Raw genomic sequence first — 25,976 nt, forward strand, 5'->3', positions numbered from 1 at the left:
CATGCCACATGCGTGACTTGCAGACGTGACTTGCTGCACAGGTGTTACTCCAGCTGGTTATTCATAGGCAACATCAGCAAGTCACGCATGTGGCATGCCCATGCGGGAGGAGAAAGAGCTAAGGCTCCTCACAAACGGAAGAGAGCTTGATGGGCTTCTGAGCCTCTCGGCATTTCGAGAGGAGTTTGTGATCCAGAAGTAGTCCATGAAGTCCGAGGAGACCCCCATACCCACAATGTCCGAGGAGCCCAAGGCATTCCGCCCAAGCATGGCGCAACAGACAGTGCCAGGCCACAGGAAAGAGAACCCTTCGTGCCTCAACAGCCTCGGGAAAACCCAAGGCTGGGAGCCAACATGAAAGAGGTCTCCATAGACTGAGGACGTCACATCAGCATCTCGGCAAACAACTATGTCGAGTCTGATTGGGAAACTGAAGTAGGATTCCCCGAGGAAGGTTGTTGCGGACACGCGCAGCCTGACTTACGAGACAATCTCAATGCTCGCAAGAATAAGGTCGTGCCCAAGGACCTCCATGAGAGATACCCTTAACTCGACCTCCGAGAAAACCTAAATGCTCAGAGAAAAGAAGTGTAAAGTCCTCCTAATCCTGAACAGTTACACTGTGCACTTTCAATTGTATCAAACTTGCTAATCAAGTCATTTGGTTTTAAATGTGTAACCAAGGTTAATGTCAAGGGTTATGGTTAAAAAAAATTTGATCAAAGGATCTGTTGACTTTTATTTAAAAAGTTTCATGCATTCATGGGATCCCAAAATATTACAACCAAACTTTTAAAAGGTGTATGTACATCAAAAATTACATCCGGGCAACGTGAAGCGGAAAAAACAGGGCTACAACCCTAGTTCCTCTGAGATATCCTCGATCGTGGTGGTTGAGCAGCCGCATATGTATATGCCGCCACCGAAGCTCTCCAACTCATGGTTGGTCAAGCTTTCCTTTTCCCTTACCTGCACCACAAAGCACCCGTGAGCCAAGGCTCAGCAAGAAAACTTAAGCATGTGCATAAATAGAAAATACAGATTCCCAAATACTTATCTAGCATGTCCAGCAGTAATAACCTACTCATATATAGTCATTCAGTTACAAATAAATGGTCATTGGACAAATTTGGGGCCGCTGCCCTAAACAGTTGACCATAAAGTCAACTCCGAGGCCCTATGCCCTAGCTACGTAACCTTAGAGTCACCCGGGGCCATCGCCCTTAGCTCTGGGTAACTAGCCATAGAGCTAGCCAAACACCTTTGGTTTCCAACGACCATAGGGTCGCCCAACGTAATAGTACGTTGCTGATTTAGGCCTAAGCCTTTTGACCAGCGCGCTATTGCCGTCCTTGACTAATAGGTCAAGCCCTAATCCAGGTATTCAAATATCAATACATAAACAGATATGGATAGGCATACCCCAACAGGATGAGCACGCATGCATGTTAATCACATAACACCATCAAGTAACCATACTCATAATCATAATAATAATCATACATATTTAACGGGGCCAAGCCCTAACCACGCAAACCATGCAAACAGACATGTAACACTTAAGCAGGTATAGAATATTCAAGTAAGAACAATCAACATGTGAAACGATAACTTAAACATAAACATTCTCAGGGGCCCGAGCCATAATCATAATTATTAATAACAGTCGGGCCAAGCCCTGATCACATATAACACGTATTGGGTGTAGTTTTCTTACCTCAGGTCCGAGTATAGCGTAAAATAAGAACGACCCTCGAGCACGATCGCGGTTCTGAGCCCTTAGAAATAACCTAGTCACAACCATAATATAGGATTCCATCAATAACGAGCAAATAAAGGCTTCTGGATCAAGTCCTAGCTTCTGGGGCCTCGAACTCTACTAAACCGAGTAGTAGAATCGATCCCAAGCCCTAAGAAATAGATTCTCGTCACAAATAAAACTCACCAAGGCCAAACACAGCCTAGGCGGGCCACAACCTGCCCTTGAGGGTCGCGTCGCACCCCTTAGGTCGGAGGCCCTCCTCCTTTGTTTAAGGGAGACGAGCCATGACCTGCCCTAGAGGGTCGCGGTGTGTCACAGGCCGCCAACTTCGATACTCGAATGGGCAGAACGTGCGGCACTTGTTAGCACTTTTAACTAGCAAGTCAGCCTAGAATTCACACCTGCGGCAAGCAAACTCAATGGTTAGCCACGTTACAAGTCTCACACAAGTAAGGGCAATTATGAAGCGGGAGCAAACACTAGGCAAGCTATCCAGAGGCAACATCCCACACAACAATCAGAGCCAACAACACATTCAAGTGGCACGCAATGGCCCAACGAAGGTAACAAACAAGCAACACATAGACTATGAAGAATGCATACACAAAGGGACATGGCAAAGCATCATTTTATTCATATAAGGCCTTGATAGGGCAAGGGAGTACACAGCTTAAGCCCCTATCTGCTGGTGGCCATGGTGCTTCCTTAAGTCACCAGGTCACCCCCCCCTAAGGAGCATTCTAAGCAAATGAAGTCTTCCCAGGAACATATATGATTTTTGTCTGGGAGACATATGCATAATTACAAAAGTGCCATTCCCTACCCCTGAGGTTACTTGGTGCAAGACTTGACTAATGATCAAGCACCAAGGCATGCTCATACGTACAAAATGGCCCCCTGGAGATGTGCCATGACGCAGCACGTCACACTCTCCCCCACTTAAATCTTCGGCGTCCTCGACGAACTTGCCCCATGCTGATCTTCAATCTTCTGGGTATGCTTGTGCAAGTCCTTCGCCCTTTCCCAGCAAATTTCTTCATCTCCGAGCCCTTTCCACTTCACCAGAAACTCTTTCTTCTTCTTTCTGTCCACGACCACGGTCCTCTCTGCTAGGATTTCTTCAGGCTGACTGCTGCTTCATGGCTTGACGCTGACTCCTTCTCTGGTAGACTGGTTGCGCGCTGGCTCTTCTGGATCTTCGTGATGCAGTTTGAGGTTGCTGACGTGCAAGACCAGGTGTATCTTCATCCATTCTGGTAAGCTGACTTTGTAGGAGGTCAGGCCCACTTTCGAGATGACTGGAACAGGACCCTCGTATTTGCGAACGAGTCTGATGTCCTTATTCCCTCAGAATCTCAGTTGTTCGGGCCTCAGCTTGATCATCACTAAGTCGCCTGCTTTGAATTCCAACGGTCGTCTCTTCTGATCTGCCCATTTTTTCATTCTCTTTGATGCCTTCTCCAGGTAGGCTCGGGCAATCTCGGTGGTTTTCTTCCAGTCTTTCGTGAAATTGAAGGCTCTCGGATTTCTTCCGCGATACTCATCCACTGTGTGGGGTAACAGCGGTTGCTGACCGTTAACAACTTCAAAAGTGCTCTTGTTTGATGAAGAACTCTTCTAAGAGTTGAAACAAAATTGAGCTACATCTAGTAGTTGCGGCCAATTCTTTTGGTTAGCACTGACGAAGTGTCGCAAATACTCTTCTAGCATCCCATTGAATCTTTCAGTTTGTCCATCAGTTTGAGGATGGTAGCTCGAGGAAATATTTAGTTGTGACCCCAAAAGGTTGAATAACTCCGACCAAAAGGTCCCTGTGAATCTCCCATCACGATCACTAACTATATTTTGGGGTACTCCCCAATACTTAACTACATACTTGAAGAAAAGTCTCGCTGTCTCTTCTGCCGAGCAATATTTTGACACCGGTATGAAGGTTGCATACTTTGAAAATCTCTCCACGATCACTAAGATCGCACTCAAGTCTCCCGTCTTCGGTAAACTAGTAATGAAGTCAAGTGACACACTCTCCCATGGTCGGCTTGGGACTAACAAAGGTTCTAACAACCCTGGCGTCTTGTGTCTCTCCACTTTGTCTTGCTGGTAGGTGAGACAAGTTTTGGTATACTCCACGATATCGTCGCGCATTTGTGGCCAGTAGTACCCCTGCTTCAACAAGGCATGGGTTCTCTGCCACCCTGGATGACCCGCCCACAAGGTGTCGTGACACTCACTCATTAGTGTCCTCCGAAAATCTCCCGTCTTTGGAACATATAAGCGGCCACCCTTGGCCCACAAAAGATCGTCCTCTACCCAAAATTGGCGAGTCTTCCCCTCTTTTGCGAGATTCATGATGGTCTTCACCACCGGGTCTTTCACCAGGTTCTCCTTAATGTGCTCCCGAAGTGGAGTGGTCACCATGCTAGCAGACATATTTGCTAGCAATTTCAGAGCCGTTAACTCAGCTTTGCGACTCAGGGCATCAGCTGCCTGGTTTAGACGGCCTGCCTTGTGTTCGAAGTGAAAGTCGAATTCTGCTATGAACTCCTGCCATCGTGTTTGTTTAGGGGAAAGCTTTGGCTGGGTGAGGAAATGACTCACCGCTGCATTATCTGTTTTCACCACAAACTTTGACCCCAACAAGTAGTGCCTCCACACTCGTAGACAATGAATTACTGTGAGAAGCTCCTTCTCTTGTGCAGTGTACCGCCTCTCTGCCTCTGTGAGTTTGCAGCTTTCATAAGCTACGGGGTGGCCCTCTTGTACAAGCACTCCTCCCAAAGCATAATCAGACGCATCGGTCTGCACTTCAAAGGGCCTACCAACATCTGGTAAGGCGAGGACAGGATCTCGCATCATGGCTTCCTTCAGACTCTTAAATGCTTCGACACACTTATCGGTCCACGTCCAAATTACACCCTTCTTCAACAACTCGGTTAAGGGTGTCGCCCTTCTTGAATAGCCCTCCACAAATCTTCGATAATAGTTGGCTAAACCAAGGAAGGAGCATAATTCTTTCAAATTTGTGGGGTTCTTCCATTCTTGAATGGCCCGCACCTTCTCTAGATCCATGCGGATCCGACCACGTTCTACTATGTGGCCTAGGAACTTGATTCTCTCTTGTGCAAAGGAGCATTTCTCTCGCTTCACATAGAGTTGGTTCTCTCTCAATTTCTAAAACACTTGAGATAAGTGTCGTTGATGTTCTTCTATTGTAGAGCTATAGACCACAATGTCATCCAAGTAGACTACCACGAACTTGTCTAAGTATTCCTGGAAAACTTGGTTCATCAACGTACAGAATGTGGCTGGTGCGTTTGTCAACCCAAACGGCATGACTCGGAACTCGTATGCCCCATATCGAGTCACACACGTTGTCTTCGGCTCATCCCCTTCTGCTATCCGCACTTGATAGTAGCCTGACCTTAAGTCCAGTTTTGTAAAGAATTTCGCTCCACTCAACTGGTCGAATAAGTCGGCGATCAAGGGAATGGGGTATGTATTACGCACTGTCACCTTATTGAGAGCCCGGTAATCAATACATAGTCTCAAGCTCCCGTCGTGCTTTTTCTGAAATAGCACGGGTGCACCATATGGTGCCTTCGATGGCCTGATGAAGCCTGCCTCTAGTAAATCCTTCAACTGCTTCCTCAGTTCTACTAGTTCGGGGGGCGCCATTCTATAGGGCGCCTTTGCAGGTGGTTTGGCTCCCAGCACCAGCTCAATCTGGTGATCAATCCCCCTTCTAGGTGGTAAGGCTTTGGGGAGTTGGTCCAGCATCACATCCCCATACTTCTTCAAGACCATTCGAATTTCTGGTGGGATGACTTCATCCACCGTATCCTCGTATATTGTGGGTAGGATAATATACGTGGGCTCTTGTCTTCTCACGCCCTTCTTCAACTGCAAGGCTGACAGCAGCTTGGTTTCTGGGGGCTGCTCTACTTTAGCAGGCACCACTGCAGGTGTCTCCCCCATTATGAGTAAGCTTCCCGTAGCTGGGATGGGAATGGCTCTCTTTTCCATAAGGAAGTCCATACCCAATATCACATCAAAGTCGTCCATTCGCACGACCACCAAGTCAGTCTGCCCCTCCCACGAGCCAATCTTCATGTTCACCTTTTTAGCCACGCCGGTTGTGGCCAAGGCTTCTGATTTAACCGCTTTCATGCGGCCATGGTCGTTCTCCCATTTTAGTCCCAAACGTTTAGCTTCGATCTCCGAAATGAAGTTGTGAGTGGCGCCCGTGTCGATCATCACACTTCCGGCCATCTTACCGTTTAGGGCGGCATCCACATACATTAGTCCCTTTCCGGGGGTCTTCTTCACTTTCGCACCGTGTTTCTTGAGAGCATTCAGCATCCGGAGGGCACCCATGTGCGTATACTCCTCCTCCTCCTCCTCTACGTTGTTTTGTTTTGCTTGGGCAAATGTCGCCTGGAGGGCACTCATCTGGCCTTTGTGAGGGCACTCTATTGACTTATGAGGCCCGGTACAGATCCAACATGTAAGAGGCTTCTTGAACTGGGGGTTGCCACCTTTGCTAGGAGCGTTAGACTCCACAATCCTTTTCTCTCCTCCCCCACTCTTGCTCTGCCAAGACTTCCCAAACTTTTTACTCCCAGCATTACTTCCACTAGTCGATGGATTGGTCTTCTTGGATTGAATGTTCCCTGATGAGTAATCAGTTAATCGTTCGGCAGCAGCCTGAGCAGTGGCTAGGTCAGCCACTCTCTGTCTCTCGAGCTCTTGCTTTGCCCAAGGCTTCAGACCCTCTAAAAACGCGAAGAGTTTGTCCACTTCGGACATGTCTTTTATATCTAGCATCAATCCAGAGAATTTCTTAACATATTCTTGGATTGTGCCAGTGTGCTTCAGCTCTCTCAACTGGCGTCGAGCTATGTAGGCAACATTTTCGGGGAGAAACTGCGTCTTCAACTCTCTCTTGAGATCTTCCTAGGTTGTTATGGTGCATCTGCCGTTCTGAATATCGTCATACTTTGTCCTCCACCACACTTTGGCATCCGCAGACAAGTACATCGTCGCCATGGCCACCTTGCCATCTTCCGATTCAGCTCTCACGGCTCGGAAGTAATGCTCCATATCAAAAAGGAAGTTCTCCAAGTCCTTCGCGTCTCTAGCCCCACCATAGGGCCTCAGCTCCGGGACTTTTACTCTGCCATATTCCATGCCAATGGGTCCGGTTGCAGGCTGGCTCCCAACTGCCCTCATGGTGAGGTTCAGCTTGGTGTTCATCTCCAACATTTCCTCTTTAATTGCCTCAACCGACACCCTGCAATTCTCTACAAGGTCATTTAATGATTCTTGTAGGTCCTTCATCGCTCGTTCCATTGCCTCCATACGTTCCTCCCTCGGAGGACTATGGGATGTGCTTGAAAGGTTTTCTCTCCTCTCGATTGTTGTTATGCGGGCCAGCAGATTGGTCGTATCCCGCTCCAACACAGCCACGCGGTTTAGTGCGTTAGTCATCTCTGGTTCTAGCCTGGCAGATCTGAGATCCCTGACTCTTTCGTCCAGGCCATCAAGCTCTCCAACGCGCCTCTCCAGCGCTTCAATCCGTTGAGTGTTGCCCACCATCCTGCAGGGTCCCCAAGCTTTCTCAAACTAAGCTCTGATACCAACTGTCACGGGCCGCCAACTTTGATACTCGAATGGGCGGAACGTGCGGCACTTGTTAGCACTTTTAACTAGCAAGTCAGCCTAGAATTCACACCTGCGACAAGCAAACTCAATGGTTAGCCACGTTACAAGTCTCACACAAGTAAGGGCAATTATGAAGCGGGAGCAAACACGAGGCAAGCTATCCAGAGGCAACATCCCACACAACAATCAGAGCCAACAACACATTCAAGTAGCACACAATGGCCCAACGAAGGTAACAAACAAGCAACACATAGACTATGAAGAATGCATACACAAAGGGACATGACAAAGCATCATTTTATTCATATAAGGCCTTGATAGGGCAAGGGAGTACACAGCTTAAGCCCCTATCTGCTGGTGGCCATGGTGCTTCCTTAAGTCACCAGGTCACCCCCCCCTAAGGAGCATTCTAAGTAAATGAAGTCTTCCCAGGAACATATATGATTTTTGTCTGGGAGACATATGCATAATTACAAAAGTGTCATTCCCTACCCCTAAGGTTACTTGGTGCAAGACTTGACTAATGATCAAGCACCAAGGCATGCTCATACGTACAAAATGGCCCCCTGGAGATGTGCCATGACGCAGCACGTCACACGGTGCGCCTCCCAAACAGAGGCCTCCCAAGGCCCTGGGTTCGATTGAGTCGCTACCCCTCAAGAACAGAGCCGCGACTTGGCCCTGCGAACTCAGATTTCCTTCATTTTTAAACATCCAAATCCAACTAAAACTATCCCAATTTCACCCCAAAAGTATAATCCAACTATCGAATTCTAATCTCGAGCCTTCAATTCCTTGGTTTCTAGCCACAATCTTCCTAACTTCTCAAGAGTTAACTAGAACATCTGAGAGAAAAGAGAGAGAGGGAGAGTCGGTTGAGTGAGAGAGTGTTTGTGTGTTTCTTTATGTTTTCCTAAGGCTTAAGTTCACTTAAGCTAATCTCGAGGCTCGGGGTACCAAAAAAGTCCCTGAGGGAAAAATGGTGAAATTCCCCGATATTCCCTCCTAAACTTACTAAATAATTAGGGATATATTTGGTGAAATTCCCCGATATTCCCTCCTAAACTTACTAACTCCAAATATATCCCCAATTATTCATTCCCATTACCCAATAACCCAATTTAATGCCAAATACCTAAAATACCCCTTGACTCGCCTCGAGTCGAGTATTAGGTCCCGTTGTGACTTTCCCACTAACTTGCTTTCTAGGATCGTCTCGTGCAGAGTAACCAAAATAAACCCACATAATAATGTGCTCTCTCACATATATCACATATATGCAAATATATATATATATAATTATGCCTGTAACGAGCCAAATTACAAAAATTTCACTTCTAATAAGAAACAGGCCCATGCATATTTAATATCCTTAAACATGACTAACTAGTTATATTATCATATAACTCACATAATCACAATCAAATATAACAAATAAACATATAATTTCATATATTGTCATCTTGTCCCCCTAATCAAGGCCCTAAGCCTTATTATGTAATTTTGGGATGTTACAACTATCCCCTCCTTACAGAAATTTCGTCTTCGAAATTTTACCTGAATAACTTGGGATACTGAGCCTGCATATCTGCCTTCAGCTCCCAGGTTGCATCCTCGACCTTGCTGTTCCTCCATAATACCTTAACTAAAGGTATAGTCTTGTTCCTCAGGACCTTGTCCTTCCTATTTAGAATCTGAACTGACTGCTCTTCATAGGACAAGCCTGCCTCCAGTTCCAGATCCTCATAACTCAGTACATGAGTTCCATCTGACACATACTTCCTCAACATGGAAATGTGGAATACATTATGCACACTAGACAGTGCAGGGGGTAAGGCCAACTTGTAGGCCACCTGACCGATCCTCTCCAGGATCTCAAATGGTCCCACAAACCTAATGCTCAACTTGCCCTTCTTCCCGAACCTCTTCACCCCTCTCAGAGGTGAAACCCTAAGGAAGACATAGTCTCCCACCTGGAACTCCACGTTCCTCCGCCTTGGATCTGAATAGCTCTTATAAGACGCGAGCATCTGAGCTCTAATCTTCTCGATAGCCTCAGTGGTCCTCTCAATTGCATTAGGACCTAAATATTTCCTCTCACCCATCTCATCCCAGTGAATGGGCGATCTGCACTTCCTACCATACAACATCTCATAAGGTGCCACTCCAATAGAAGACTGGTAGCTGTTGTTATAGGAAAATTCTATCAGAGGCAAATATTTACTCCAAGACCCTTTAAAGTCCAACACACATGCTCTCAGCATGTCCTCCAATATTTGGATAGTCCTCTCAGACTGACCATCGGTCTGAGGATGATAAGCTAACTAAACTTCAGTTGTGTACCCATCGCCCTCTGCAAACTTCCCCAAAACATGGAAGTAAAGATAGGGTCCCTATCAGACACGATAGACCTTGGGGTTCCATGAAGGCGAACTATCTCCCTCACATAGAGATCTGCATATTGGTCAACCGTGTAATTCATCCTCACTGGTAGAAAATGAGCTAATTTCGTATACCGATCCACGATGACCCAAATAGAATCATGCTGGCCCACTGTCCTGGGAAAGTCTACCATGAAATCCATCGTGATATCCTCCCACTTCCACTCTGGGATCTCAAGAGGCTGTAACAGCCCTACTGGCCTCTGATGTTCATCCTTGACCTGCTGACAAATCAGGCACCTTGCCACATACTCAGTCACGTCCCTCTTCATCCCAGGCCACCAATATAGAACTTTCAGATCCTGGTACATCTTCGTGGTGCCTGGATGTAGAGAATAAGGAGTAGTATGAGATTCATCCAATATCTCCCGTCTGATTCCGGTGTCCATCAGAACGCAGATCTGATCCTTGTATCTCAATAAGCCCATGCTTGACACTATATAGTCCTTAGCTATTCCAGCTAGGACGTCCCTTCTAATATGCCCCAACTGTGGGTCATCTAACTGCTTCTCCTTGATCTTCTCCAAGAGAGTAGACTGCAGGGTGATATTGGCTAGTTGGCCCACCATTAGCTCGATTCCTGCTCTAGCCATATCGTCAGCCAAATCCCTTGATATCTGCCTGACACTATATAATTGTCCCAGACTCTTCCGGCCTAAGGCATCTGCTACCACGTTGGCCTTCCCAGGGTGATAGAAGATCTCACAATCATAATCCTTTACCAGTTCCAACCAACGTCTTTGCCTCATGTTCAGATCCTTCGAGGTGAAAAAGTATTTTAAACTCTTATGGTCAGTGTATATCTCCCACTTCTCACCATACAAGTAGTGCTGCCACACTTTCAGTGCAAAGACCACTACTACAAGTTCCAAGTCATGTGTGGGGTATCTCTGCTCATATTCCTTCAACTGGCATGATGCATAGGCAATCACCTTCCCTGTCTGCATAAGAACACAACCCATACCCTGCCTCGAGGTGTCACAATAAACTACAAACTTGTCCTGATCTGTAGGAAGACTCAAAACCGGAGCGGTGATCAAACTCTTCTTGAGCTTCTGGAAGTTTTCTTCACACTTATCTGACCATATCAACTTCTGATTCTTGCGTGTTAACTCTGTTAGTGATGATGCAATCTTGGAAAACCCCTCCACAAAGCATCTGTAATACCCTGCCAATCCCAAGATTCTTCTGATCTCTGAAGCATTCTTCGGTCTTGGCCAATCTATAACCGCCTCAATCTTCGTTGGATCCACCTTAATCCCATCCTTACTGACTATGTGACCTAAGAAAGTCACTTGTGGCAACCGAAACTTGCATTTCTTGAACTTCGCATACAACATGTGTTCTCTCAACCTCTGTAGTACCAATCTGAGGTGCTGCTCGTGTTCTATCTCTGTCTGAGAGTATATCAATATATCGTCAATAAAGACGATCACAAACCAATCTAGGTAATCTTTGAACACCATGTTCATCAGATCCATAAATGCTACTGGGCATTAGTCAATCCAAATGACATCACCAAAAACTCATAATGCATGTACCTAGTGCGAAAAGTTGTCTTTGGTATATCCTCCTCCCTGATCCTTAAATGGTGATAACCAGATCGAAGATCTATCTTGGAGAATACTGTCCTACCCTGCAACTGATCAAACAAATCATCAATCCTAGGCAGAGGATATATGTTCTTGATAGTCAACTTGTTCAGTTCTCTGTAATCGATACACATCCTTAGAGAACCGTCCTTTTTCTTCACAAGGAGAACTAGTGCACACTATGGCGAGAAATTGGGCCTGATAAAACCCAAGTCTAGTAACTCCTGTAGTTGAACCTTTAGTTCCTTCAGCTTAGCTGGAGCCATCCTATAAGGTGCTCTAGACGCTGGCTCTGTCCCTGGCGCCAATTCAATGACAAACTCAATCCTGCTATGTGGAGGTAACCCTGACAAATCCTCTGGAAACACATCTAGAAACTCACAGACTAATTGGATCTGTTCTAGTCCCACTGGAATGATCTGAGTGGTATCCACCACGCTCGCTAAGAACCCTATGCATCCCTTCTGCAATAGGTCTCTAACTCTAAGTATAGATATCATAGGTATACGGGGTCCATGCATAATGCCAACGAATACAAAGGGGTCCTCACCCTCGGGCTCAAAGGTTACCATTTTCTTCTTGCAATCTATCGTTGCCCCATACTTTTCTAGCCAATCCATACCCAGAATTATATCAAAATCAGTCATCCCCAATCTACTAAGTCAACTGATAATTCCATGCCATCCACTGTAACTGGTAGTTAACTAACCCATCTCCTAGAAACCACTAACTCCCCAATAGGAAACATAGTACCAAACCCCAAAGGATAAAAGTCACATGGTCTACACAATCCATCTATAATCCTACTACAACAAAAGCGTGTGTAGCACTCGAATGAATCAAACATAGTATAGAAGGTTCCAACACTAAAAAGCTGACCTGTAACTACCAAGGGACTAACCTCGGCCTCTGCCTGGGTTAAGGTGAACACCTAAGCTGGCGTTAGGCTATCCACCTTCTTCAGCTCTTCCGTTCTGGCTCTTGGGCAGTCCTTCTTCAAATGCCCCACACTGCCGCAAACAAACCAGGCCTTCGCCCAACATTCCCTAATATGGCGCCTCCTGCACCGAGTACACTTTGGGAATGCTCTCTAGGTCTCAGCATCACCCTGGCAGCTCATCTGCATGCCCCGTGGCCTCCTATCTGGCCCTAGAGCTAAAACTGTATCTAAAGTCTTCCTCTTCTGGTCACTGGGGCCTCCGCCCCTACCAAATCCTATAAATGGAGGTCCCGACCTCCTAGAATCCCTTCTAGCTACATTGTCATGCCAGATCTTGTTCTCTACACTCTCAGCTATAAGCGCCTTCTCCACAGCCTGTGCATAGGTAGTCAATCTTGGCACAGTGGTAATACGAACATCCTGGGCTATCATAGGTTGTAGCCCCTGGAGAAATCTCTCTCTTCTGGCCCCATCAGTGGGCACCAGATCCCCGAAGAACTTTGCCAATCTGTCGAACTTCAAGGCGTAATCAGTCACTGTCATGTTACCCTAAAGTAACTTGCTGAACTCTCCAGCCTTCATAGCTTTAACTACGTCGTTGTAGTATTTCTCATTAAACAAGGTTCTGAACTCTTCCCATTCCACGGTGGTTACTGCTCTGGTCTGGGATACTACCTCCCACCATATTCAGGCATCCTCCTGAAACATATAAGTGGTGCAGGCCACTCTCTCATTACCACCTACCCTCATAAAATTTAGGATGGTGGTTATCATCGTCATCCATTGCTTAGCCTTCAGTGAATCTGAGCCACCCTTAAAGACTAGAGGGTGTTGCTTCCTGAACCTCTCATACAGGGTTCCCATCTTTCTCTCCCTGCCTGGGCCTGCACTACCACTGGTACCTCTAGTTGTATCACTGCCGGTATTGCGAGCTATGGATTCCCTACTGGAACCTGTTACTGTCTCAAGAGGCCAATCTCTTCTTCCTGCCTCTCTATCCTGGCTTGCATACCAGCAAGCACCTATTGCCAGTTTTTTGGAGTTGGCGGTGGGGCCTGACCCTAATTATCCCCTTCCCTGGCCTGTAACTCTTGGCCAGCCAACCTCTCTGACCTTTGAGGATTCATACTGATATCTACCTACTTTGCAGTGATCAAATCGACCGTTAGGTAAGTAATAACTACACCTCTTGCCGCCTGACAGTCCAAGATCAAACACATAAACAAACAAGTGCAATGCTAATAAGCATGCCATCACATAATATGCTCATTCATGGTGCTAATAAGCACTTCCTAATATCCATCAGCAAATAACAACACACCTAAACATATCCAAACATTTACGCAAGTATAACATGGCTAATAAGCATGTTCTTTTAATCCCTGCCAGTGCTAACATTGCTAATAAGCATTTCTTGGCCTATATACAAATAACAACGCTAATAAGCAGTTCCCTTGCATTCACAAGTAGTAACAATGCTAATAATCACGTTCTTTATTATTCATGTAGCAGTCAAGGGCCAGGCCCTATCAGATTATATCATGCTTCCTAAACAAGCAATCAGATAAGGCAATTATATTATGTTTAAGCAGTTAAACACATAACCACATAATAGTTACTGAACCCTGAGTCGAGCTTATCTTTAGTGGTGAGTGTACATGCCCGACCAGTCTTCAGGAACCCTTAAACCTTGGCAGCTCTAATACCAAGTTGTAACGTCCTCCTAATCCATAACCGTTACACTATGTACTTTAAATTGTGTCAGACTTGCTAATTAAGTCATTTGGTTTTATAATGTGTAACTAAGGTTAATGTCAAAGGTTAGGTTAATAAAAAAATTGGTCAAAGGAACTGTTGACTTTTATTTAAAAAGTTTCATACATTCATGGAATCCCAAAATATTACAACCAAACTTTAAAAAAGGTGTATGTACATAAAAAATTACATTTGGCTGATTTAAGCGGCAAAAACAGGGCTACAACCCTAGTTCCTCTGAGATATCCTCAGCCGTGGTGGTCAAGCAGCCGCATATGTACATGTCGCCACCGAAGCTCTCCAACTCATTGCTGGTCAAGCTTTCCTTTTCCCTTACCTGCACCACAAAGCACTCGTGAGCCAAGGCTCAGCAAGAAAACTTAAGCATGTGCATAAATAGAAAATACAGATTTCTAGATACTTATCTAGCATGTCTAGCAGTAATAACCTACTCATATATAGTCATTCAGTTACAAATAAATGGTCATTGGACCAATTTGGGCCCACTACCCTAAACAATTGACCATAGAGTCAACTCCGGGGCCCTATGCCCTAGCTACGTGACCTTATAGTCACCTGGGGCCATCACCCTTAGCTCTGAGTAACTAGCCATAGAGCTAGCCAAACACCTTTGGTTTTCCAACGACCATAGGGTCTGCCAATGTAATAGTACATTGCTAATTTAGGCCTAAGCCTTTCGACCAACGCACAACGCACTCTTGCCATCCTTGACTAATAAGTTAAGCCCTAATCCAGGTATTTAAATATCAATATATAAACAGATAGGGATAGGCATTGTAACGACCCAAATTCAGTGATTAGGCTTAAAGGGCTTGGGGAAGTGTGCCTGGAGGGCATGATGGGATTTTGTGTGTGACTTTATTAAGTTTAATGCATCATTATGATTTATTGCACGTTATATGACTATTGGATTATTTGAGATGCATGACTATGTGAATCAGTATGCATGTAGAACTGATTGTCTTAAAATGAGCATGATTGTAACTTGGCCATGTTAGGGCATAACTGTGATAATTATACTATGTGAATTGTGCCATGTGAGTGTGATGTTTTACCAGGATGCACGCATCGGGACGGTCCTAGAGAGCCAGTTAGTCTAAAAGTCACAACGGGTTGTTGTACCCGGCTCGGGAGGAGCCCAGGGGTACTTCGGGAATCTTATAAGTTGAGTTTAGAAAGAGTGATTAGTATTGGTAATTTGGTAACCATTTGTAACTGCTGTGAGTAACAAGTTTTAAGATAGGAAGTGGTAGAATTGAAATGAAAGTGTTAAGACTTAAGTACCCTTGAAGGTTTAGCTTAGAAGGATTAGTAAGGAGGGGTAATTTGGTCTTTTGGCAAGGCAAATAGACATTATGCAGCTGGGATTTAGGGGGTACGGTTTGGGCATTTGGGTCACTTGTGGCTTTGATAAATTAGAAGAGAAGGAAAAGAAGAGGAGAGAAAGGCTAGGGCAAAGAAGAAGAAAGAAGAAGAGGTGTAGAAAGGGGCTGAAGTGGGAAGCTTAGAAGGAGATCAAGGGAACTTTTAGGGTGGATTCTACTCTTGAGGTAAGGATCTTATGCTTATTTAAGTTTGTTTTCTGTGTTGGTTGAGGAATTTAATGCTTGAGTTAAGATTTTCATGGGTTTTGATTTGGGTTGTTGAATTTGAAATCAAAGGAGTGGATCTTGTGTGTATTGATGTTTTGGATTTGATTCTAGTGTTTATGGGGTGTTAGATTGTTCATATGAGGTTTGTATTTGAGTTTTGGGGTTTAGGTTTTGGTTTGGGATGATTTGGGGAGGTTAAAGCTCGGGGAAAATTGCAGGAAAAACCCAGAATTCTGGGTCTGCGAAGGCGTGCCGCGGCAGGGTTTTTGTGTGCCGCGGCAAGGGAGCTTCTGTCTGATGGGTGCCGCGGCACAAGGATGTGGTGCCGCGGCACAAGGCAATTTTCAGGGTAGCTCTTTTTGGCAATTTTAGGTCTTAGCTCCGGGGGTTCGTGGGATGCCTCCGGGGTGTTGTTTTAAGGTTTTAGAGGTCCCGAGAGTGCGGGATTGGTCCCGGGAAGTGGTTTTGGGTTTGGTTGGTATTAAAAGTGTTTTATGTGTGTTGTGACTAGGATTTCGGAGAGGCTCGTGCTAAAGGACCGTGCTCATGACCGTGGTACTTTGGAAAGCACGGGATACAGGTAAGAAAACCGTAACACTCGAGTTTAGGGCATGGCCCCACTGTGTGATTGTAGGGCGTGGCCCCGGATTGTATTACGTGCAAATGCTTAACTTTAAATGAACCGTGATGTGTGTGAATGTTTATTTTGAATGTACTATATGTGTGATTATGATGAAACGAGCGGCAGAGGCCGGGTACGGCGTAGGCCGGGGCGGCCGTGGGCCGAAAGTAACACACAGCACATGGGATGCTTATATTCAGGGTGGGACCCAAGGGATACATGAGTTATCCTCGCGGTGAGAACCGAAACTCCAGGCTTTGGTAAGGCCTTGGGAGCGGCATGGCCGTACTTGTTTATTATGATGGTTTTCCTTTGTGCCAGTGAATTATTGCCAGCTATTTGTTTTGCATATGTTATGTGTTATTTGGGTTTTCTTGCTGGGCTTCGGCTCACGGGTGCTCCGTGTGGCAGGTAAAAGCAAGGAGTCAGTCAACCGGCCATGAGTATGGAGAGCGTGGGGGCGGCGCGTACATGTTCGGCCTGCCCGACTGCTTTGGTTGGGGGCATTTTGTATATGGCTGTATTTAACCATTCTTTTGATAGCTGATCAAGTGTAAATCTATTTTGAGTTGTAAATATTTTGTAAACCTTATTTTGGGATCCCAGATGTTTTATAATTAACGTTTTTAATGAAACTAAACATTTTCAATGAGTACAGCCTTAAACTCTGGTTTATTCACACTTTTGGTTTTAGAAACCACTTGAGTCAATTAAATGCACAATTTCTGTTTTAAACTCACTTAGTAACGGCTCTAAGGTAGTAGGGCGTTACAGGCATACCCCAACAAGACGAGCACGCATGCATGTTAATCACATAACACCATCAAGTAACTGTACTCATAATAATAATCATACTTATTTAACGGGGCCAAGCCCTAACCACACGTACCATGCAAACAGACATGTAACACTTAAGCAGGTATAAAATATTCAAGTAGGATCAATCAACATGTGAAAAGATAACTTAAACATAAACATTCTCAGGGGCCCAAGCCCTAATCATAATTATTAATAACAGTTGGGCCAAGCCCTGATTATATATAACACATATTGGGTGCTGTTTTTTTACCTCAGGTTCGAGTATAGCGTAAGATAAGAATGAACCTCAAGCACGATCCCGGCTCTGAGCCCCTAGCGATAGCGATAACCTAGTCACAACCATAATATAGGATTCCATCAATAATGAGCAAATAAAGGCTTCCGGACTGAGTCCTAGCCTCCGGGGCCTCGAACTCTACTAAACCGGGTAGTAGAATCGATCCCAAGCCCTAAGAATTTGATTCCCGTCACTAAAAACTCACCAAGGCCAAAACGACCTAGGCGGGCCGCGACCTGCCCTTGAGGGTCGCGTCGCATCCCTTAGGTCAAAGGCCTTCCTCTTTTGTTTAAGGGAGATGGGCCGCGACCTGCCCTAGAGGGTCGCGGCGCACCTCCTAGACAGAGGCCTCCCGGGCCCTGGGTTCAGTTGAGTCGCTACCCCTCAAGAACAGAGCCGCGACTTGGCCCTAAGAACCCAGATTTCCTTCATTTTTAAACAGCCAAATCCAACTAAAACTATCCCAATTTCATCCCAAAACTATAATTCAACCAACACAACAGCTTTAATATCTTCCCAACAACAACACCCAACTAAAATCTAGTTTAAAAACCCACCAAAAATCAAACTTCCATACTTGAGCCACAAGCTCAAGAACACCTCAAACTTTAAGGAAAACAGGGCAGAATTCAATCTGAAACAAGGATTAAGATATTACCTTAACTATGAATGGTGATCCCCTAGCCACAAGCTATCTGAATTATAATCTTGAGCCTTTAATTCCTTGGTTTCCAGCCACAATCTTCCTAACTTCTCAAGAGTTAACTAGAATAGCTGAGAGAAAAGAGAGAGAGGGAGAGTCGTTTGAGTGAGAGAGTGTTTGTGTGGTTCTTTATGTTTTCCTAAGTCTTAACTTCACTTAAGCTAATCCCGAGGCTTGGGGTACCAAAAAAGTCCCCGAGGGCAAAATTGTCAAATTTCCCGGTATTCCCTCCTAAACTTACTAACTCCAAATACTACTAAAAAATTGTACTTAGACGACATGTATGAGATGACATTTGTAGTAGAACTGTTGTGTCATGTTAAAAATATACATGACACAATATTCGCTCACAAACTGTTTTTCCATGCAAATTAAAACTCACATGAAACGACAGTTCTAATGAGATTGTTATAACATACCTATTTTTAACATGAGACAACATTTTTACTTAAATTGTTGTCTAATGCAATACAAAATTTCTAATCAATAAGTACTACTTTAATTTGTATTTTTTTAATATAATTTGATATATTTTATGTAAATATATTTATAAAAAAATATTAATTAATAATTTACAACATACAATAGCTACTAGTTAAAAAATGAGTTGTTTTTAAAAGAGTTATTCAAATATTTGTTTAAATTTTTAATACTTTTTTGTAATATTAATTGCCAATTGAATTACTTATTATATATTTAACAAAAGAAGATTTCTTTTATTAAAAATTCATTAATGATGGTGCTGTTTGGTAACACTTAAAAAAATAATTTTTTATTTAATTAATTAAAAATTTGACAATTAAACATAAAATAGTGTTTGACTTTATTTTTATTTATTATTTATAAAATTTTTAATTAAAATTCATTAAATTTTGAAAATAGAATTTTTCCACTTTTAAATTTTTTTTAAACCGTTTCGACTTTTTGTTTCTTATATTCTTCAAATCAACACACTACAAGAAAATAGGGTCTTTACCTACAGATTTATATATTTTGATGATGTGGCAAATTTAATTTTACTTACACTTATTTATGTGTAAATAAATATTGATTTCCTTACACATAATATGCCCATGTGTAAGTAAATGATGCAATTAAGGACTTTGGGCCTCCATCCTAGCACGAATGTCGTAGTGTGCCACTTCAGAACTAATTGTCGAGCCTCTAAATGCTAGATCAATGGTGTGATCTTGCTCTTACAGAAATTAACGGCTCTGTTAAAGTGGGTACCTACAGAAACTAATGGAACTTGATATTGAGTACTTTTTCCGCCAAAAAAATAATTAGGTACTAAATCGCAAGAAATCCAAAACATTGGGTACTCTTGCCACCAGTTTCCCTTGTACCAATTTTGAGACTATAAAGAAATATTTCCCTCTTAATTTATATTATCATTTATTTGAATAAATAATAATATATATCCAATTGGATGAAATGTTTATCCTAAAATTTGTGAGATTTAAAATAAATTATGATTTAATTATAATATTTGGGATTAAAAGAAAGAATTTGATTAGTAAAGATTATTGGATTAAAATGTTATTTAATTATAATTGGGGTTTTTAAAAAATGAAATGAATTTGGTAAAGAACTTAATAGAGATAATTTTTGAAATTTGGGGCCAAAAGGAAATTAAAGAAATTGATTTTATAATAAGTTTTTATTTAATAAAAGTAAGAAACTAAAGATATTATTTTATTTTTCCCTCTGACCTTGTTTCTCTTTCCCCCGATTTCTTCTTCTTCTTTTTTCCCCGATTTCTTCTGCTGCTACTCTGTCCTACTCGCTCCATCTTCTTCCCTCCTCTGTCTGCATCATCGTCCCTGTCAACGAAGCGTCGAACGAGACAAACATTGTTGTCCCTGCATCCAAGCATCTCATTAATTTTCTGGGTGCGACAAATGCGTAACGTTTGGGCAGATTTGGGGAAGCAAGAACTTCCGGTGTCTGGGCAGATTTGGGTAAGCATCTCCTTCAAACGACATTCTTTCAGATTTGGTGCTTTTTTCGGCATTAGCATATTTGTTTGTTCTTGGTTGTTCTTTATGGTGAATTTATTATATGTGGGAAATAGTTTACTTTCATAAAACTATAGATGTTGGAAATTTGTTCAGAAAATTAATGTTTTGTAAAATTCTTCTGAACTTTATGATATACATGAAAGTTCCTGAACAGAAATCTAAGTACAAGAACATCTTTATTGGACAAAAAATATATGACTGCAAAAAATTGCTTGTATGAAACAATAAGACCAACTTTCCCAAGAAATAAAATTAAAACTTGTAATCCAAATTCCTTTTTTAACTACTCACCTCTACAGAAAGATCAAGTTCTGTTATCGCCTCTCGAACCCTCCTACAAAATGGGCATGCCTCTGTTGACAAAATTAGTTTGCAGCTATGGTTAACTTAATTGAGAGATGAAAATTGAAGTTGAAAAATAACTGCATCAGATGCTATAAAGCAAGACTGGAGTTGGATCTATATCTAATATTAATATACTAAATATGTGTTTCTTTTATTGTGTGTATTTACAATACCTATATATCTTTTATTAAATATTGATAGTTTTGTTGAAATTTCTTTGACTGTGAAACCTATTACTTGTGATTCGTTTGTGTTTAGTGGATAAAAGTGGTGATAGAATATTTATTTTAGTTATGTCGTTAATGTAATTAAGGTGTTTGATTGAATTCCTGAATGATAAAAGATATAGGATTCTATTTATTTGGAGATGTGGTGTGGTTTGATGTAATATTTTGTATAAAAGAGAAGTTTGTTTTTTAAAAGAGAAACATAAAAGAGAGAAGTGGGATTATGTGTAGTCAAGTTAAAAGGATTTGAAAGTTGTTGATTGTGTTACTCTTATTACTGTTTTTGGCATTATTTCCAACCCTTATATTTTTCCCATTTTTCTTTTTTTGAATGTCTCTAATCATAAGTGGTCTTTTGACTTTTAAGTTTTTAGGAGTACATAATGAACAAATTACATAGCCTCACATGCACTAAAGATAGTCTCCCCTAATTTAGATAGTATTATTATACACCTAGTGAACTTGAAGATTCTAGTGATGCTGGTAGCTTAAGTGGTAGCAACAGTGGCATGAGCATGGGTTATGATGAAGTGGTAACTTAAATTAGCTACTTCTGACAAACTATTTTTTTGTATATCCTTTCGTATCATAAAAAAATTAAAAATGAAAGGACCATTAGTCATTTTGATCTTTTTAATCCTGTTAGAAGGGGGATGAATGTGCGACTCTTGCTGAATTTGATTTAGGCTCAAATGTCAATTATTCCTTCAGTAGCTTCTCATTTAAGGTATTTCCATATGAATCCCACCCAAGTTGACATATACTGTTTTTCAGTACACTTTTTGCTATGTTTTTCCATCTGTTTGTTGTATTGCAATTATTTTTCCTCTTTTTTTTTTTGATACGAGATTCCTTAAAGAAGTTTAGTGTTTCACTAGTGAATTTAGAAAGAAATAATAGAATATTTGAAGATGTAGAAGGATGTTTGAAGTCATAATGTCATAGGGTCAAAATCACTTGGATTTTTGTTGCAAGTGATTTTAACTATGTAGTAAAGAAATAATTAATTGTTTGTAATATTTAAGATGACCCGTTGTTGTTTTTTAATTATTAACTATGTAGGGTTGGAACTTGTTATATGTTTTGATCCCATGACACCTTTTGCATAGCATACTTCACTTTTCTCCTATGCTCATCTTATCAATTTATTCAGTTCTTACTTCAACAAACAACTTTACTTGTATATACATGTACGTTCTTAGCTTCAGGTTGAGCATTTCTCTTAAATAGTCACTATTTGTTCTTGTTTGGAAGATTAACAAATCATAAGAAATATAACAAGCTTCTACTTTTGTGATTCGGGTTTGCAAGGATTGATTTTTTTTTTTTATGTGTTTGAGATCTGAGTTTTATAGTGTGTTATTACTGAGGTTTGAGATTTAAGTTTTACAGGATGTATAAATCTAACTATCTGAGATTTTTGTGTGGCTTAGTTATTATGACTGGATATGTACATGTTTTTTGGTTAACTATTGTGTATAATAGTTTTCTTCCTTCACGTTTTTTAAGATTCTCACCATTAAGCAATCATCAATTGATGATATAGAGATATAAGTGTCTTAAACATAGGGAAATAAAGAAGATATTATTGGGGAAATAATGAAATGAGCAACTCTATTTTTTTTTTATTAATTGCTCCTAACTTTTTTATTTGAGGTTGCTGCAGATTTCCTCGATAAAGATAAGTGTGTCTTATAATGAAATCAAATTCTTACTTTGTATAGTTAAAATAAATTAGCTAATTTCCTGCTCATGTATATGGTACAAAACGTTGCAGGTCCATCATGGTTGTTTCCTCGTGGAAGGACAATGGACAAAAACTCTTTGTGCATGATCCTTGTGAGTGCCCTTCAAACTTTATGTCTTAGGAACTGAAGTCCTTCAAATAAGCAGGCACATGATAGAAAAATAGGCATATATATTATTTGTAAACCACTTTTAAAAGATTGACACCTTCAAATCTTTATTCGTTTACGCACATTGTTGTACTTACAATTTTATGCATTTTTAGTAACTATAACAATAATTATATATTGTCATTTTCCTCATTGCAATTGCTTGTTTAGTGCATATATGAAGACCATCTATGTTTGTACTAGAACTTATTGTCTTTTATAATTATCTTGAGAACTTATATATATCTTGTTTAAGAGTTCTAAGATGTGCTAATATTAACATTCTATTATTTTTGGCAGCCTATGGATTCACTTCTTTGCTATTTATATAGTTACAATATTTGTTTGCTACCTACTCTATTATGTAAGAAGCTTTGCACTACTCTTCTTGTTAATCATTTAAACATTTAAAAAAAAATATTGATTCTTATGTATCTCTGTCCTTTTTATATGGTGTTTCTAAGTCATGTCTGTTAATTTAGGGTCTGCAAGTTTTTATAGTTTATATCTGCGATGCTTATAAGCAGCTTCTGTCTTAACAACCAAAGATGAGCCAAAAGCTAACTTGCTACTGAAATTTATATTTTCTACAAGAGTACAAATATATTTCTCTAAAATGATTGCCTTATTTTTATTCATCCAAGCTTCAACCATATTAGTTCACTATCTTGGTTCGTAGTATTCCTGGTTCTCCCTGTAGCATTATCAGTTGTTGATTCATCAATTTATTTGGGGTTAGATTATCAAGGCATGCTAGTATTTTTAAGGTGTTTATTGAGCAATAAAATGTGATAGTTTATATGCCAATTCAAATAATAAAACTGTGGTATTACATCAATTTTTTTTAGTAGTGACATGATTTATTATTTAAATTATATTTATGTGAAATTTTACAAAATTAAATATAATGTTGATATTAATGTGTAGGTTAATATTTCGATTGGTCTTAAAGCATTGGATTAGTAGTTGGCTTGCGAGAGGTATATGTTGTATTTGATTTTGATTTTTAATATAAATTGTATAACTTTAGTGGAGTTTGGATATCTTAGATATTCATCCATAACAAAGTAGGTTATGAGAATTCTGTGCTGCGGTGATAACAGAAGGTTGAAAACTTGCATGTATTAGTGAAGTAGGTTCTAAGAATTTTGTGTGCTGCAGTGATATATGAACGAAAACCTATGTGTTGTTTGATTTGTTTGTGTTGATTGTGACAGATGGCTAGGCTAGTAAATTAGGGGATATGCTGTCCGATTTTCTGTTTGATTTACTTTTATACTTCAATGTTTTCTCTTCAAAATTTTAATGACAATACTCCTATAAATGATATCGTAGTGAATATGTTGCCACACTTGGACTGAGACATTGGTAGCAAGAGAGTTGTGTAACAATTGTGAGTAAACTTATTTATAGACACCACAATAAAAATCTAGTTATAATTTTTCATGTTTGGTGTATTATAATGTGATTTTTCATGTTTCAGGGATGATTTTAGAAAGAGATTCATTGCAGCCAATCCTTACATTGGAAAGACTATTGGTGATGAGGGTGAGTACAAGGACAAGAAGAAGAAAGTGTTATCCAAAAAATCAGAAGCGAATGACGTGGCAAGCATTAATTACACATGGCTGACACCTGGAAGAATGCGTGTTCGACTATCGACCAGGAAAGCATCCTGTATCAGACGATCAGTACCAGACTGGTCGTATGCACTTTATACGCAGAAAAGATCTTGGGCGGGTATGAGGGAATCCAAGATTCTCTCCCATGATTTCTTGAGTATCCGATTATTTAGGAAATAATATCTGTAACAAATCAATGTAAATCTCCCTGAGCTTATAAATAGAAGAAGAGGACTCAGGGAAGGGGATCGAGCTCTATTTTCTCTTTTCAGACTTCTAAATCATATGTGACTAGAAACTATATTGTATTTGTTCTTCAGAGGCTAGTGAAACTCATTGAACCCGAGTTCTTTGATCACCCCTTTGAATCTCAATCTAATAACAATTCAAGTGGACGTAGGTCATTACCAGATCCTGGGGCCGAACCACTATAAACTCTTGTGTTCTTATTCTTTTCGTCATTACGTTCTTTTCAATGCATTCATACACGTCAAGCAAATTGTGACTCCGTGTCAGTTGCCCAAATCGAGGGTCAACATTCTGGTGCTTTCATTGAGAGCTTGATTTATCATTGTTGAGAAAACCAATGGCGAAAATTGCAAGGAAAGCTGGACAGGCGGCCGCCGCTGCACCATCAAACCCACCTCCTCCTCCTCCTGCAAGCGTGGCTGAGGATGAGCCACATTTGGACTTTGAGGAGGAAGAAATGGATGACGCAACACTGAAGAGTACCCTGGGGGCGTTGCAGGAAGAGCTGGCTAATCTGAGGGCCAGTCAAGAGACTGCCTCTGAAATTATGACGCGGCAGTAGCAGGAGATTGAACGGCAGCGCGCGGAATTAAGCGAAAGGCAGGCGGAGATGGATCGTCGCTAAAGCGAGGCCATGGCAGCCCTACAGGCGGCCTTGCAACTGGCTAGAAATCAGGCCGCACCTGTCTCGCAGCCTGACTAGCCTGCAAATGGGCCACCTCAAAGGGGTCCTAATCCTAGCCCACCAATCCAGCCATCGAGTCCGCAAAGGCCCGAGCAGCCTCAGGCGCCCCATGACGATGTCCCGCTGGACCCTGAGGCACAGCCACCATCCCAGGCTGGTTGTGGTAATCCCCCTTAGCAGAGGCAGAATAGGACCGAGCATCAGCCTCGCAGTCCTAGACGCCATAGGGGTGATGAGCCAAACCTACCGAACAGAGGTCAGAATCCTCCTGGTAACAGGAGGAACTCAGAGTTAGGCTCTGCGGTCCGGGGTCCCCCACGGCAGGATAATGCACGGGGACACAACGACCAGCGCAGGCCACCCTCTAACGCTCGAGACGTGTCAGCCAGGGATGGAAATCGAGGGAACAGTCGATCCCACCACAGCCAATCGAGGTTCAGAGATGGCCATGGGTATAATGAGGCCGACTCAGGCAAGGGAAATGCTGGTAGGAGGAATGAAGAAAGAGGTAGAGGCGGGAGTGAGGTACCTCAAGATGACCAGCCCAATAGACGGGATGTTGGGGGGCAGCCCAGGCAAAATAATGTCTTCAACCGGCTCAGGGGTAGCGAGCAGCGGAGAAGAGACGAGGATTTGAGAGACGTACTCAATGATCGCCGCGAGCGGCATGGCGAGAACGTCCCCCCAGCAACAGAGGCTACAGCGATTCCTGCCGCTGTACAGGCCCAGATAGATGCCCTCAACCAG

At 42.1% G+C, this 25,976-nt stretch overlaps 1 long non-coding RNA gene across 2 annotated transcripts; it reads left to right on the forward strand.

Annotated features, from left to right (window-relative positions):
- The first annotated feature begins 19,889 nt into the window (after positions 1–19,889).
- On the forward strand, positions 19,890–24,248 carry LOC133823216 (uncharacterized). Of its 2 annotated transcripts, none has more exons than XR_009888184.1 (3): positions 19,890–20,146; positions 22,556–22,617; positions 24,157–24,248. It is a non-coding gene; the product is annotated as an uncharacterized LOC133823216 (long non-coding RNA). The 2 variants fall into 2 exon arrangements; XR_009888183.1 differs by lacking the exon at positions 24,157–24,248 and adding an exon at positions 23,601–23,975.
- The last annotated feature ends 1,728 nt before the right edge of the window (positions 24,249–25,976 follow it).

Source organism: Humulus lupulus, chromosome 3 (assembly GCF_963169125.1).
Source record: "Humulus lupulus chromosome 3, drHumLupu1.1, whole genome shotgun sequence".
NCBI lineage: Eukaryota > Viridiplantae > Streptophyta > Magnoliopsida > Rosales > Cannabaceae > Humulus > Humulus lupulus.